General features: G+C 43.0%; 1 long non-coding RNA gene across 1 annotated transcript; it reads right to left on the bottom strand.

The window, feature by feature from the left end:
• Window positions 1-6,798: 6,798 nt before the first annotated feature.
• LOC137852676 (uncharacterized) lies at window positions 6,799-13,815 on the bottom strand. Its single transcript, XR_011093981.1, has 4 exons — window positions 10,230-13,815; window positions 9,980-10,123; window positions 9,347-9,492; window positions 6,799-8,926 (listed from the first exon to the last, which is right to left on the bottom strand). It is a non-coding gene; the product is annotated as an uncharacterized lncRNA (long non-coding RNA).
• Between the last annotated feature and the right edge of the window lie 604 nt (window positions 13,816-14,419).

Below are 14,419 nucleotides of genomic sequence, written 5' to 3'. Positions count from 1 at the left end.
CTTGGCTGACAGTCAGGAAGAAAGGAGAGCTCTTTTGCCCCTGAGGAGCAGCACACTCGAGCAACTGCAATCTACAAAGCCATCCACATTCCTCAGACAGAAAAACAACCCTCCCTGCCCCTGAACCTGGGACAGGATCCCCTCAGAGCCCTTGAAACTCATGACAGGATCCCCTCAGGGCCCTTGAGACCCACAACAGGATCCCCTCAGGGCCCTTGAAAGTCATGACAGGATCCCCTCAGGGCCCTTGAGACCCACAAGAGGATCCTCTCAGGGCCCTTGAGACCAATGACAGGATCCCCTCAGTGCCCTTGAGATCCACAACAGGATCCCCTCAGAGCCCTTGAAACTCAAGACAGGATTCCCTCAGGGCCCTTGAGACCCACAACAGGATCCCCTCAGAGCCCTTGAAAGTCACAACAGGATCCTCTCATGACCCTTGAGACCAACAAGAGGATCCTGCCAGGGCCGTTGAGATCCATGACAGGATCCCCTCAGGACCTTTGAGACCCACACCAGGATCCCCTCAGGGCCCTTGAGACCCTCTGTGGTGCTGTAGAAGCTGTGGTGGAGGCGGGGGAACCTTTCCTCCTCTCCCACACACACACAACGTGAGCGTGCCAACTCCCTTCACGCTGAAGTCCATTTCCCTCAGCGAAAGCTCCTCTGAGCAGTATATTCGTTGGGCTCCTACCAACAGCATCTGCTGTGGAGCTACTGTTGAGCACATAGCGAAGCCACGGGAGCTCCAGGCTCCAGATTATTCCTCACAAAGTCACTCGACTTATGTGTTTCTTGGCTGTCGAGGTCTGCAAAGAGGATGCTTTGTGCCAGAAGTTGGGAAGTGCGTGCATTTCAGTAACGTAAAGAGGGATTTCGGAGGAGGAGGCATCCCGGGTCTCTTGCTGAGGGTGCAGGAAGCAGCTCTAGGTCACTGGTAGCACAACAGAGCTTCTGTGTTTTCATGTGGGGTGGTGGCTCCATATTTTTTGCTCCTCTACAGCTGTGCCACAGCGTGCATGGCCTCCTCTGCACCCCGTTTCAGGACCTAGCAGTGCACAGGGTGGTGCATGCAGGCTGGAGGGCGACTTGCTGTGGCTGCCTGCAGTGCCTGGTGCGCAGCCTGCTCTCTGAGAACGCGCCTGCCTGAGGCCTGCAGCAGGAGACTTCAGATGTGTGCTTATCATTAAAATGTGGTTAACTCGGTTTCCAGCCCGGCTGAACGTTTACAGTTAAGGAGGACGTTGTGCAGTGAAATCATACTTTTGTGTTTATTTATTTTTAGCTTTGATGGTAATTACGGTGACGCAGTCGTGCGCTGGGTGGATGTGTGCGCTTGTGTCTGGCTGGCTTTGCTTTGCAAATAACTCCTGCCCATTTTCATCCCAGTTTCTCTTAGGGCTAGTGGCTTCAAAGCTACTAGATCCCTATGCACTTCATGAAAACAGACACTTGCATATAGCACAGGGAAAGGCTACAGCCTTACACAGAAGGAATTTTATAGCATCAAGCCAAGCCATGTTAGTCATGAAAGAGTCTACACAGGAAAGCAATATTACATGCCCTAACCCCCTAAGAAGCTTCAGTCAGAGTTGGCACCACCAGAGGATCTCACCATGAGATGAAAATGAGTCGGGAAACAGGTTTCATTTGCTGTGTGCCATATGGAAATGGTTATTTACTTATGAGAGTAAAAATTAAATACTAATTTTGTCTCCCGCTCTTGCCTGCTCTCTTGCTTTGCTTCCTTTTGTACAGTTCTGTGATCCAGAACCTGATCCTACGTGACCAGGAGGAGAGGGCTGATACCTATGGACAGAGGGATTAATTTTAAGAGCATATTTATGAAGAGAAACTTATCATTTGAATTTGAACAGGGAACATTTTATGTCCCATAGTCTTCTATGTCTTTTACTTAACCACACATTGGTTAGGTGTTAGCAGGTATGTGATGGATGGACTGTATATCTATCACTAAAATGATAAAAGATACTATTCCAGTGGGTGAATTAAAAGGCTTTCTTGGAGAAAAACAGTAAAACTGTGCTAGTTTTGAACTTTGGGTGGTCTTCTAGCTACTTGCAACAAAACTATCTCTTATCTTGTGGTGAGGGCCTCACCTTCCCAAAACTGAGTGTAGTACTGACTTTCTCATCAGGACAAGTGCTAACAGAAATCTAATATACATTTCAGTTGCCAGAAGAAATAAAGTACATGTTTTTATGTGCGCTGCTGGTGGCTTTTACTGTCTCTGTCTTGGCAGCAGTATGTCAATCCCTTAAGTATGCAAGCAACTCTACGCATATAAATATTCGCCAGATCTTCCCGAGTGTTCAGAGGTCTGTGGCTTCACAGAGCAAATACATATGAGAATGCAGAGACGGATGTTGTAATAATTAATCACGCTGTAGTTTTACATATATAATAGAATGTAATAGCATTGTAATTTCATTATTATGAGTTATTCTGTCGGCTTCAACGCATTTATTCATGTTAGTAGATGAATGCACCGTGCTCCCTATACTGCTGAAGTAAGCAGTGAATGTCCTTTGGAACTGGAATTTGAGCATCCAGGCTATTAAACTGGAAGAAAGATCCCTGACATGGGATCCTGCCAGAAGGATCTTGTGATGCTTGACATAGGCATGCAACCTTTTCCCATACAGTTCCTGGATGCTGTGTGGAAATCAGTCAGGGACCAATTGCAACGAGCAGTTGGGAAGCAACCACCCTGTTTTGGGAGAGAAAAGAGTGTAAGAGAATGGGTATGGGTTGTTCCAGCACAGGGGGCCTCAGTGGGATCATGAGCATATTTAATTTGCTAGTATAGGCACAGCCTTAATATCTTGCAGTTGCTAACGTGGATACAGCTCATGGGAACTTGTGAGGTTTACAGTACATAAAGAAACTCCTTTAAAAACTCCTTTAAAGTCTGACTAATTATCTGCAATTCTTGCTTATCTGTTTTGTTCATTTAAAGGCGGCTTTAGCATCAGTTCCTCCTTCGCTTTTAAGGCCCAGCTGCCAGCATCTCCCGTCCCCACAGCTCACCAATAAACCAAGGTAGCCTCCTTATGCTCCCCTAGGTAGCAATGACGTCGGCAAGTATTGCAGGAGCACTGCAGATCTGGGAAGAAAGGCCTGAACTCAGCTTTGGCAGATTTAAAAGCCTGTCATCTCAGTGCAGGAACAAGCCTGTGTAAGAGAGGATTAGCTCAGAATGCATTTTACATAAAAATTCAAACACTGTCATTTGAGAAAGATGCTTTTTTTTTTTTTTTTCCATAAAGGAAAACATTCCAGTGCATATTTTAATCATTGTTTGTTCTGCTTTTAATAAAAGCCTGTGGCAGAAGAGTAAAAATAATAAAATGCTGCTTAAAAAGGGCAAAACTTGAGTAATTGAGATGTGAATATATTCCTTTTCTTAGTCATAGACGTCTATTAGTCAACAGTTTTAAACATGTCAAAACCTGCTGTTTAGTCTTCAATGCCTTTTCATTCCCTTTCCTTATTGCTATTTTTTATATCATCAAAGTATCTGGAGGCCCACTCCTGACTGAGACTTTTTCTGCTCACACAAAAACCTGTAATTTGACGGCATTATCTTTTTTTCAAATTGTTTATCGATGGTTATTACTCAAAAGATGCAATGCTATGAATATATACTTATGATTACCGTGGGCAGATGGTCTTGATTCAGCTCACCGTGTTTTGTTTTGTTATAATAAATGACATGTTTTAGGTAACAGAAGTCTCAACCAGACATTCACCTATCAATTTCCCATAGGCTTCCTTTGCACTTTTAATTGTAACAGCAGCCATTTAACATTTAGGTGTCTGGATTATCTATATGAGCACAGCCTTTTGTTGATGATTTTGAAGCAGCTCACAAATCAAATGCTTCTGGAGAAATAATTATTCTCTCAATGCACTCGCTTGATCACAAAAAGAGCTGATGTTGTCAGAATCCCCTGCTTTGCTGCAAAGTAGTATTCCTGTTTTACAGAGGAGGGCAGCAAGAAACACAGTTTAATCCCTAATTATCGAAAGCTGTTATCAGCTGTACCCTCTGGGTGCTTCCAATACTGGGGGACAGGGGAGTTTTGAGTTCCCAAAATGCACATTGTGGCTTACTGGGTTCCAATGTGCCATATTTCTCCTTCCAGCATCCTAGTTTCCTCTGCAAGGAAATGCAGGTGTATGGGGAAAGAAGGACCCGCACCGTGCACCAGCAGGTCTCCATCTGGACAGGCAAAGGACCACAGTGGTGGGGAGGATGGAGAAGGGGAAGAACAGGGGAGGAACACACCGTGAAACCCATAGTGATGCACATATTGCCTATTACTAAAGATAATGGATATGTAGGGCAAAAAAGATCCCTTAGCTTTAGGGCCCAGCTAATGGGACTTTCTGGCAAACATGTTGAGGGTACTTTTTTATGATTCACGTTTATTTTTCTTACCCCAGGGTCATTTTTTCCCTCATTTCTGTCTGTTTCCTACTACAGAACCATTCTGGATACTATGATATTACATATTCACATTGCAATTGTAAAATAACACTCCGAGCAGTTTAAACTCTGCTTTTTATAAACCCACTTGCACTACTGAAAAAAAAAGAGACCAACAAATTTCCTTCCTACAGACAGTTCATTTATAACCCCTCTCAACAACCACATCTTTCCTGTCCCTAATATTCACCTACAGGTCAGTTCCTTTCAGTTTTATTTTCAATAACTACTCTTCATCTCTGCTATGTATTTCAGTTTCCCCGCAGCAGGCTGCTGTTTTCTGCATGGGATATTTCTGGGATATTTCAAGGGAAGCTAATTTACATGAGGAAATTGCTTCAAGGTGATCCGTCGGGGACAGTCAAAAAGTTTGTGCACTCTGCATGTGCCATGTGGACTTTTATCATTTCTTTTGCACTTAACACATCGCCTTTGGTTCGTGAGCACGGCCACGACGACTAGTTTTTGCCTTTATTCACACTAAATGGGCAATAAACTTGTGATTGCCAGAGTGGCATTCCAAGGAAACTGAGAGGGAAGAGGCCAGCCAGATTTAATAGTTAGGGGCTAAAAGGGGTTCCCATGGGTCAAGGCTGGCTTCCAGCTCTCAGGGGAGAAATGCGAAGGGACAAAAATGGGTGGAGCTCTCTGCCCGAAGACATTGTGAAAGGATTGCTCAGAATGTCCTTCCTTCCTTTGCAAGGTTAATGTTTTTCTGAGTAGAAAACCTGTGTATTTTCTGCCACGTCCCAAGTTGGAAATGCAAAATGCTTCATTTACCGCAGAGCCACTCAGCATCGAGCTAATGGGTACCAAGCAGGAATTTGGATAGGAAAGGATACAATAAAAGCAGTTGGAGGGAATTCACTGACACATCCTGCTTTGTGGACTGAGGCTGCACAGGCTCAGAGCTGTGTGCACGCCTCGTCACAAGACAGGCAAAACACTGCACTTCTGTAAAGGTCCATTTCCCTTACCCCATCCAGCTTTGATCTCAGCCAGAAAGGGAAAAAAAATGGGGTTGTTTCAGAGCGTGCGTTCCCAAAGTGACACATCCCTCCCCGCAGGAAATGGGCAGCCAGGAGGCAAATTCGTGTTTGTGGTGGCTGTGGAAGTGGTTAGGGTTAACCATGGTCCACAAGGGTCTGCCTGAAAGCTGTTCCTACACGGAGACTGAAGAGCCCTTTGATTACCACAGAGGGCTCTCGCGGTCCCTCGTCACCTGGAGGCAGTGGGGCAGAATTGATGACAAAGCAAAGGGATCTCAGAGGAGCTGCTTCCTGCAAATACCCAGCTTAACTTGAAGCCCTTTTTGTCTTCAACTTCACCCTATGAATCTGTAGGATTTGTTATTTTTAAAGCCATCTTTCATATTGCACGCAAAAAAAGATCTCAGTGTGACAGCTTCCATTTCAGTTTCAGGGTTCCCCATATCCCTCAGGCCCATCTTTCAAACTTCAGACATTACAGTCATTATTTTATGACTTTCCTAGTAGCTCAGCATCCTCTTCACCTACTCCCTGTTTTAAGCAGGCACCATGTCTCTCCACCTCCCATCATCCACAGACACACACACACCAGCGTACCCCAATTTTTCTGCTAGGATCCCAATTCTTTTCTCATGCCAACAGCTCTCTGTACAAACCATTCTTCCTTGCCATTACCCTTCCACCTCCTGCAAGGAATTTGTCTTCCTCTCATTTTTCTGCTTCGTGGCTCAGTTTACCCTACTTGCCCTATGCTGAGGACTTCATTCTGTGCTAAGGATTTTGTGCTCTGTTTTTCTTTTTGGTTCAGGCTTCCCCCATCTCCTTCCCTCCTTACCTCAGGGCTGAGTTCACACCCATTCCCCCACCACTGTTATGTTTTCTTTCTGTCTAGGAGAGGAATTATGCAGCGTGGATGTGTTCAGCTCTATTGAAAGGACTAGGGGAGAGGATGAATAAGCACTGTTATCTTGGAAGGTGTTAATACGTATCCTTAATGGATTTTTGATTCAGTATACAGTTACAAAAGTACCTCAGACTGCAGCTCTGATAAACAAATGGAAAAGGCTCTGCACCCTTTTCTACATCCTTCTGCATTATTAAATGTTTACCCAAATCAACAAAGTTCTGCCCACTCACGCCATGAACATTCCCTGCAACTCCAGAAACTGTGTTCAGAAGTTACAGCTTCAGAGAAGCCAGAGGCATCATGAGGCTGCGTGCAGGGCTCACAAACTCAGCTCGTAACACAAAACAGAGGAGAAAACACAGTTTAGCAAAAATTATAATGTGATTTATTCCAAGATGTTTTCACACTTAAGGGCATCTCTTTAGGCCTTCTAAAACAAAACAAAACAAGGTGATAGCCCCCATGTGTACTGAGGAAAGCATGCTGTGCCAAAACTTGTCTACCCATATTTTTTTTATATAAGAGTTGTTGCTTTCTTTATAATTTGGCTTTAAAACAAGCATGAAAATTGACTTAATCTCCACACTCCCGGTCTCGTTAAACCGCCTATTTCTCTTGCTCTTTTTCCTCTGGTTTATTTATTTTTGGCTCCTTCTCCTTCATTCCTGGTTCCTATTTACTTATGTTTGTTCTCGCTTCTCAAATACGGGACCTGCTTCTATTGTCTTCACTCAGACAATCTTTTATTGAAAGCAAATGGCAGTCTTACTTGAGAAAAGGCAACGGAAATGATCCACTATTTTCATATTAGGATCTTGCTTCTGTGACAAGCTGCATGCCGGTACAGACATTCACCAATATACAAGAGGCCTCAGCTTTACCAGTTAAATATTATGTTTCCATGTAAAATCCATACCTAGAAATCCATTGTTCATAAAGTTTAATGTTTTAACCTATTTTTTAAATTGCTTCCATTTAGAAGGGGCAGTATTATTTAGGAATCTAATTTATTTTGTGCTATGAATTATTAAGACCGAAGGAAAACTAGCTGCTGGCGAGGTACATATGTAAAATCATTGACCCGTGCCTTTGACTGATGATGGCTTCTTGTCAAATCATTTGCGTGATACATTTTGTCCAAAACCTTTGTAGTCTTCCCTGGTGCTTCCGGAAAAAAAGGCCAGGTATTTCTTGGTATATAAATGTTAATAATCTTGAAAGGGGATTGTAAGTTCCTATTCTAGCAGAGTGAAGATTGATGATTTATCTCGAAGGCAGTCAAGACACATAATTGCACAGCTTCAGTCAATGGGAATATTGCTTTTTACTTCAGTAACTGGAGAATGAAGTCACAGGCAGGAAGACAGATTATTATTATTTTTTTGTCTAAACTTTCCCAGAGGAGAGAGCTGAGGATCTTTCCTACACTGAGACTACTGTTTTCTCTCTAAATCTTGGCATTTCCTTCAAAATTACCGTTACGTTTACTTTTTCTTGTATAATTTATTTCCCCGTTGCAGTGTCTGCACCATCCTGAACAAATAGCAAGTAGGTAGTCACCACGCCACAGGTTGTTTTACCCCGTGCTGGTCCAGCCAATGCTGCATTATGCTGGATGCAGAGAATTTCGTAACAACCGACCACAGGGATTTCCTGAGAAACTAGGAAATATTTCTAAAGTTACTTTCGGCTTCTTCAGGGTTTCATCCTCATAATCATAGCACTACCCCACTAACCAACCTCAGAAATATAAAGGAAACTGTTTGTTAGCTCTATAGCTTTAAATAATCCTGAAGAGAAAAACCTTGTTGTGAGACTGCATGTTATTGATTTTTGTCTATAATAAGCCAAGAAATGAGGCTTTCTGGGGAGTAAACATTTTTCCACAAATCCATTTAGGATTTGAGAAGGCAGTCATTTAGTAAATTGTCTTGAAGGAAGTTTTAAAACAGGTATAAATTATTGCCAGATACCTAACCCGCTTTGGCCCAGGGACAACAGCATTTAACAAGCAGTATGCTGCAGCCAACTCCAAATTTTGCTGCTATTACAACCCATGGCTTCAACTTCTCTTTTTTTCTTTTGTCTTCTTTTTTTTTTTTTTTTTTTTCTGAGATTGTAAGCAATACCAGAAAATTTGTGCTATATGATGCCAAGAAGTCAGAGGCAAGGACCCCTCACCTACTGCTCTGCTTTCCTTGAATTACCGTATCACAAAAGAAACCTCCCTCATGACGCAGCATTCCTGGGAAAATCTTTCCTTGTTTTTATTAAGCCAGGTGATCTTACCGAATTTATGGATGTTTTATAGAAAACAAAAGACAGAGTGAGCTATTCTGTGAGTCTGTAAATTGAGTGGAAATGTCATTAAATGTCCAAGCATCTTAACAATGTATTTTATCTCAAATGCACAAGTAGGGATACCTCTGGATCCTGCTATGGTACAAGTGATGGATCCCACCCTCTGTTACCAATTTTGTTTCTCAGCCCCTCTAAATTTATGTTGTTGCTCCTTCTCTGTCTTTCCAGGATGCCTTGTGTGTCGGGAAAATAAAGGAGAAAAAGAACTGATGAACACAAATCTCAGCATTTGGGCCATTTTAACACCCCCCACCCCCTCCCAGCCATCTTCATTACCCCGGCTGACAATGTCCGTGGCTGTGACATTGAGAGTGAGGTTTCGTGTTACATCTGAAGCAAAGTGGCTGTGGGCTGCTGCCTACAAGGAGCCCTTTCACTGCTCCTTCCCCTTCCTCCCCCACCAGCCAGCTCTGGCTGCTTCCCTGGAGGCAAATCTAGGGAATCGTGTGGCTGAATGGCTCAGAGCTGATCCAGTGCAAGCTTCTCCACTAAGCAAGGGCAGTAATGGAGAAAAAATAAAATAAAATAAATAAAAATATAGCATTTTTCTCTTGGATCCAGTTTACTTATGACCACACAATGACTGACTCACCGTAAGCAATGGGGGTGCTGCTGTGGCAGACACATGCAGCTGTCCAAAATTCCGTGCAACCTGAAACTTCACCTGAAGGTACTGGGTGATGCTTCAAACAGGCATGTTGGGGTGCAGCCTCTGACTCCTGCTGTTTAGGAAGAAAGTTTGCCTTAGGTGTGGCAGAACGGCTAGCAGGGACATTAACCCTACAGTACAAGATGCAAAACTTGCTGTTCGGTGAGCAGGGTTGCATGCCAACCCCATTGAAACCTGTTTAAACAGGATAGAGCATTTCACGCTTTCTATTGTGTAACTCATGCAGCTTTGCAGAAGTTTATCCTAAAAACCAACAGTTGCTGGGTAGAATTAATCTTACAGCATCAGGCTGGAAAGGTCAGTTCCTTACCTTTTTGCCAAATGCTGGTAAGCTTCGAAAAACTCTGAAAATCGACAGAAGCAACAAAAGCTTCAGAGAAAAAAAAAAAAAAAAGAGAGAGAGAGAGAGAGAGAGAGAGACCTTGGCTAGTGGAAAAGTTGGAAAAGTTGACAAATTTAGTATATGAGAATTGGGCTAGTGAGGTGAGAGAGCTATCATTTCACATCAGCAGATCTCTCAGCTTAGTTGCTTAGTTTACCTGCATGTCAGTGTGTGGGTGGCTGTATTCTGAGCCACGAGACTGAAGAAAACCAGTAACAGTGGGGTGTCACAGCGTGAGTCCATCCAATAGGTGCAGTGCTTCTGGCTTGGCGTTGTCTTCTCTGCACAGACACTATTCACTCTGAGGAAGAGAGAAGGTAGAGAATTAAATGCAAACGTTCAAGATCCTGGCGATCAGGCTGGAAAGCATGAGATAAAGGAAACTTCACAACTCTGTGGAGATCCACCTGCCCCAGATGTGATTCCTGGTTGGGCTGTGGACATGAGTATTCAGCAACATCTCAGCTTCTGATGGACAGGACAGCTCCTTCCATGACACAGGACCAAAGTTTGCACCAGCAATAATCTGTAGGACTGGCCATGAGATTTAACAGCTAATATGGACAGGGCCAGGCACCAGCCTGGAAGGCCAAGCGAGGAAGCTTGTGCTTGATGCAGCAGAAAGGGAGACAAACGACAGGTACAAAAAAGTCCTGAGGCCCAAACAGAAACTGGAGACTATGACACTTTATGTTAGGATATCTTGTAATGGAGCAAGCTGAATTCATCTTTAATCTCCCAATGCAGGTGTCCTGTGGTAAATTAAATATCTGCACCTGACCGTTTAGGCAGTCTTAGGTGCTAATGGACAAAGCAAAAAGGAGGGATGATAGCAGCTCAATAAATCCTAAAAATCAAAATATATTTGCAGCATATGTTTAATGTACAAAATGGCATTTGTGGGGATGGGAAGGAGGGTATAGCAGCTACTAGGATACTAGAGGACAAGGGTTTGCACCCAATTTGAAGAGAAATGAGAGAAAAAGAAGAGCTTAAGGGAAAAGAGAGTGAACCTTCAAGTTATTTTGTGTCCTTAGCTTCCTAGGAATTTTTTTTTTCTCTACCTGATTTAGATTATAAAATGCCTGGGGCAGCAATAGTCTTTAATTTGAGTCTTCTGTAATACTGGCCAAATCATCGACGCTTAATGAGCAAATAAAATGTAGATAAATTAATATAAAGGTTGCCTTTGTGCAGTCTAGCACTTAATAGATGACACCCAGATAAGATTGAAGTCAGAGCATTTGTATTTAACCTGAGGACGGGACCAGATTTCAAAGAAAAGCATAAGTCCTTCCACTGACTTCAAGTGAGGGAGGATCTGTCTTATGTTGCAAATGATTCTTTGAAATTAAGAGTACTGTACATGCAGGTAAGTTGCTGCATGTTGCATATGGAGATTTTCCTCCAGACAAACTACAGACCCAGTCAGGCGAGCCGCCGTGTCTCGGTGGGCCCTGGGGTTCCACGTGGGTGCAGAAGCTGGCCATGCAAAGCAGCTTGCTGGATTAGGGCATAATTCAGTGCTGCGCTGCCACTTACGCACTCTAATTGGCTTTATTCACAGCAGGGATGACTGAGGTGCCGGAAGGCACAAGACGAGTTGCAATAGATTTGTCAAGCTTATTTCATGCGTCGTAGTTGCGGCTGCATTTTAGACAGATTGTGAAAATCGTGTTATTTTTAAGATGTAGATTACAATCCTGCCTGGAGGCTAAGAAAACCCGAGGAGTCTGCTGTAGAGGTTGGGCTCCCAAAATATTTGGGAACACCAACAGTTTCCATTCCCAACTATCTGCGATCTAAAGAATGGCAAAGATTTATATGCCATTTGGTTTGCTGATGTCAGTGGGCACTGGGATATTAAAAAAAAAAAAAAGAATATAAGGGTTGACAAACAGGCTTATATTCATCTGGATATGTTTGCTTTCCTATCTTATCCTATATATAAAAACAATACCACTTTTTCCCTTCTGCTTTAGCCATCAGGCATTTACACTGGTTTTATGTTATCCTTTTGTTATAGGAAAGGTAGATTTGCAGATGGTAGCAGATTTAATGAAGGACAAAGCTAAAAAAATGCTGCCGTGGCTATATGCTCCCATCTAGCCAAAACAAAGAACTTGGGAAAAAATTGGCCAGATCAATGCATAAAGTAACAGCAAAATACACACATATATTTTGCTGATAAAAGTGGGTTTTTCAGTAGAGGGTTTTGTCAGTGAAATATGCAAGTTCTTACCTGTGTAGTAGACTTGTGTATCTAAGCTAAAGTCTATTCCTAGGACAAGTCCTTGTTGAATGAATTCAGGGCTCCTGCAAAAGGGACGGAGGGACAGAAAGGTTTTGAGGGGGCATTTGGGTACGAAGCTGGCAGATGAGACTCTCAGGTGGAGCTGAGGGGGCTGTGAAAAGAATGGGAGGGGGAAGGAAGGACGGGTCAGACAGCAAAAGAGCCTTGAAAAAGTGTAGATGGATTTCAACTTCTGACTAAGAAAGCAAGCTGAAGACATGCCTGTCATAGAAACAACTTTCGGTTGTCTGCCTTTCCCCCACCCTCCCAAAATAAGAATTATATATATATAGTTAGACAGAGGTAGATAGACAGAGAGAGACATAAAACTGGGAAGAGCAGTTGAGGGAAAAGAGAAATAAGACATAACCATATAAAAATGTCATGCAGTTATTGAGAAACAAGGAGTGGAAGAAACAAAAAATACCATGACGCCATATGGAACCTTCCACGTTGTTACATTCGGAATATTTTTAAAAGAAACCTTAGAAACAACTACATTTTCCTCATCTCAAAACAGTGTCCGTTGTTGGAATATAGTTATTCAAAAGGCCCACAGTTTTACGTGTTTTGATCCACAGATTGTCTAATACAGGCATTAGAAACTTAGGATCTTAGTATGAGAGATGGCACGTAGGCTGATTTTGAATTGTAGATGGGCAAGCAGAAGTAAGGCTTGGAGCATCATGGCTTTTTAAGAGAGGTATCTGAAAGAGAAAGCACATCCCAGTCCTGATGGAGGTAATAGCCACTTTCCACTGGGGGTAAACAGGGGATCAATTAAATGTCCCCTTTGTAGTGACAGCTGAAACAATGGAAAACCTCTGCCCAAGGACACACGCACACAGATCTAAACAGTGTAGGTCATCTGCCCCACAGGGGGTTCCTGAGATCTGATAAATGATGGGGCAGGGGACTGAAGAATTAAAAGCCTTGTCCCTGAGAGAGAAGGGGCAGCAATGTGAGGGAGAAGGAGAAAGTCGTCTGCATATAAATTGAGATGCACATACTTGCCTGAGAAAAAAACAAGGCTGTGGTTTTGAGAGACTCAATAGGCTGACATAACACTTTTATCTCAGATAAAAGCTCTAATTTCTCATACTTCTGTCACGAATACTTTTACCTCTGCAAAAGTGCCGAGGCGTCCATCCCCAAATCCCTCTCCCTTGCTGTTCTTGGCCTCACAGTCCCAGTGTTTACTCTGCTGCTGGTCCACATATCTCTCTGAACTGACATAACTCACCAACTCAGCAGAAAAATAACCCAGAGAAACTCGGATAGTTTTCTGCTGGATTGGAGAGTCGAATTGGCTGGTGCATGGGTCATACATACGTGCAGCACAGGCACTGGCAGATTACTGGTGGAAGGAGGTGGGCGTAAAGGGTATTGTGTGGGGGAACATGAAGGGCAAGAGGAGGAAGATGGGGTAAGATTTCATTTCAGAGGAACGGAGCCGTCCAATCAACTCAGCTGCATGTGAAACCACAGCCTGAAAGCAAGCACGTAGGAGCACAGCATAGCCTGAAAGTAAGCAGACAGGTTTTCATGTTGCTTTATTCTTACTCTGTTCTCTAATAGAAAGGTCCCCAAATATCCTAAATTCTTACTAATCAAAAGGTCAGGAGTGGCTACACCATAAGGGTGCTCTTATCTACCTGTGGTAAGCCACCATCTGTAAGCATGATTCAAGAAGCAGACAGAGAGTGTTTGATCCCAAAAGATAAGAGCATATGCTGCCCGGGGTATTAGATATACTTTGACAAAGGTAATAAAATGTCATGCCTTTGCCCTCAACTGTCTTTTGCATACCCATCTTCTTGTGAGGAATATCTGAAGATGTCATTAAGAACAAAGCAAAACTCAGAATGCATGCTAAATATTGTCCTGAATACACATCATGCCTGCAAGAATTCCCAATGAGATGGGACCAGTGGTGTTGCCAACGCACTTCTGAATGTGGGAGTGGGACAATAAAGTCCAATTTACCAAAAGAAAAATCATAGTAGTGACCTGGTGTACTGTAGTTTATGATAGCCTTATTACAATATTTTATGACTTCCATGTAGAATGCTCAAATATTTTTTAGGAAAGTTACTACTAAAGCTGAGTAAATCCCCAGGATCACACCAAACATTTTTTGAAAGGGCCCAGGGAAAGCTCTGTATTCTGTCATTTTTGTGCAGCTATGACTTTTTACACTTCTGCGAAATACCTGCAAAGGATTCGGTTAATCTCTGTTGAATTTTAACATAGTTAAACTGAATTCTTGGAAAACCTGAGGCAATTTGCAGTCCCGAGTGCAAA

This window comes from Anas acuta, chromosome 1 (assembly GCF_963932015.1).
Source record: "Anas acuta chromosome 1, bAnaAcu1.1, whole genome shotgun sequence".
NCBI classification, from domain to species: Eukaryota; Metazoa; Chordata; class Aves; order Anseriformes; family Anatidae; genus Anas; species Anas acuta.
This window is presented reverse-complemented; position numbering and strand designations above follow the sequence as displayed.